Source organism: Chanos chanos, chromosome 6, assembly GCF_902362185.1.
Source record: "Chanos chanos chromosome 6, fChaCha1.1, whole genome shotgun sequence".
Taxonomy (NCBI): Eukaryota; Metazoa; Chordata; class Actinopteri; order Gonorynchiformes; family Chanidae; genus Chanos; species Chanos chanos.
In genome coordinates, this window is record NC_044500.1 from 45,862,058 (window position 1) to 45,864,453 (window position 2,396).

Consider the following 2,396-nt stretch of genomic DNA (forward strand, 5'->3'; position numbering starts at 1 on the left):
GATAAGACCAGGCAGTAAAACAGTATTAAACAGCAATATGTCATAGACATTCAGTCAAATTCTGCATCAGCGTTGCGACAGATACAATACACTGCATGTATGTTCACACAAGACATCACAGATGCCTGTTACAGCAACTCAATGACATGGTAAAAGGTAAAAGCCACTTTTTGACAGAAAGTAGGTCAGAGCTGTAAAAACTGTGGTCAGAGGAACTATCTGAAATATTTTGGACCCTGTTCCAATTCTTTTCACTGCTCATTTTTCCCTTGTCCTGTTAGAATGATCGTATTTTTTAATAGAAAGGACACAGTTAAATTGAAAGAGACTGTTAAGAGAATTGGGACCAGGGCCCTATTACTTGAATACATCCAATGCTTACATCACCCCGCGTGGTTTTACATCCTTACGTATCAAGTATAGTTAGCAGTTTACAGAGAGAACTGTAAAAGAAAAAAAAAGACAATCACTCTTCTACCAGGTCAGAGTATTACAGGTTTTAGGTTTGGAGAGAGCGGAGGGTATTTATACACACTGTTTATATGGAAGAGGTATATACATATACGGCATGCGCTAAAGCCCCCCGACACAGGACACCGTTCATCCCGGTGACACGAGCTCTGTGCAATCTTCCACGCCCAGTTTTACTGACACGCCCGGTTTTACTGACACGCCCACTTTTACTGACACGCCCAGTCTTACTGACACGGGGCCAACTTTGTTTTACCCTCCTCCTCCCTCTGCCTAAGGAGAAAAAGGGTTTTCTGTTTACTGGTAAACTGTGATAATGACCTTAATGTTTTAACGTGAGGCTGCACACCTCCCGTTCTTATTTATTTATTTATTTATTTACCTGTGATTTACTCTCTGTTGACATATATTAGAACTAAAGAGCTTTAATATTCAATGTATGTTTGTTTTGGGGTTTTTTTGTTGTTGTTGTTTTTTTTTTGGTTGAATACCACAGAGTTTGCCATGAACGACGGTTTGTATGTTTCAAATGGAAAGCACAATCGAGTGACTCTTTGAATTCCTCATAATTTAATGGTTTATTTTAATTTTCATATGGCACTATAACATTCAGATCACGTTGATATTGATCAAATGTAAAGGTAATAGTCAGATATCTGTTTTCTTTCCATAAAACAAGACTACAAGGAGAGAAAAGTTTACAAGCCCCTCCCACACACACACACATACTCCCCCCCCCCTTCCCTCTCCTCTCCTCTCCTACTGTGTTGTTTGTAGGTCTTAAAGCTGTTTGTTTGTTTTGTCTGATTTGTAAAAAAAAAAGTTTCTACCTGTTGACTTTCTATGCTGTTGTTTCTGTAAAATATGTTCCGTTGTTCGATGCATGTTGTTTCTCTGGAGCTGTAACTGTACAGTGTGTGACAAGCAAACACTGATACTTGTCTTGTTTAAAAGAAGAAAAAAAAAAGAAAAATGTTATCATGTTCCAATGATCTTTCTATTTCTTTTCAGAAAAAAAAGGAGAAAAAAAAATTTTCCCTTTGGCTGACTGAAAAAAAAATCAATAAATTATACAGGTTACAGACTTTTATCCATGAATGTTTCATTTTCTTAGTCTGTTCTGAGTAAATAATTACTGCACGGAGGGGAAAAACCTTAGAGTATGTTTGCAACAGAAACACTTAAAGAAAGCCTCGCAGTCTCCAGCAATGCTGCACTATCAATTGTCACAAACATTTATAATCTTCCCAGTGTTTCAAAGATTTCACACGTATGTGCTTCATTATATGAAAGCACTGACTGCGACGTGATTGGTCGACATGCCTTATAAGGTACCGCGGGTGTTTACTGAACCTTCAGCTTACAGTAAAGAACTCTGTATGAGAGCTGGAGGTAAAAAGGCTCCCTCCGGCTGCGTTGTCTGGCTTTTCAGTCATTGTCCATGTTTCTTTGCGCTTCCGTGTCAAAGCGAACGACCCTCTGGAGCGTGAAGTCACGCTGCCTCTGTCTTCTGTGTGTTTGTATGTGTGTTTAAGTGTGTGAGTGTGCATATACAGGTGTTTGTCAGTGCCCATGTCTGTATGTATTAGTATGTGTGCGCACATCCATTTCTGTTTGTGCACTTGTATTGTTGTTTGTGTGCGTGTGTGCGTGTGTGTGTTCATATGCATTTGTGACAGGGTTTATAAATGATAAAGACATAATGCGTGTTTCCGTGCTTGTGTTTGTGTGTTTTTGCATACATGAATTTATATACGCTTAAGCATGCAAGCGTATATGTCTCTTATGTATCTGTATGTGTGAGTGTAGCTGTGTGTGTGCTATGTGAAATAGCTTGTGTCTCAATATACGTGTGTATTAGTGTGCATGTCTGAATGAGAGAACAGTGAGAGAGAGAGAGAGAGAGAGAGAGAGAGTTGTGACTG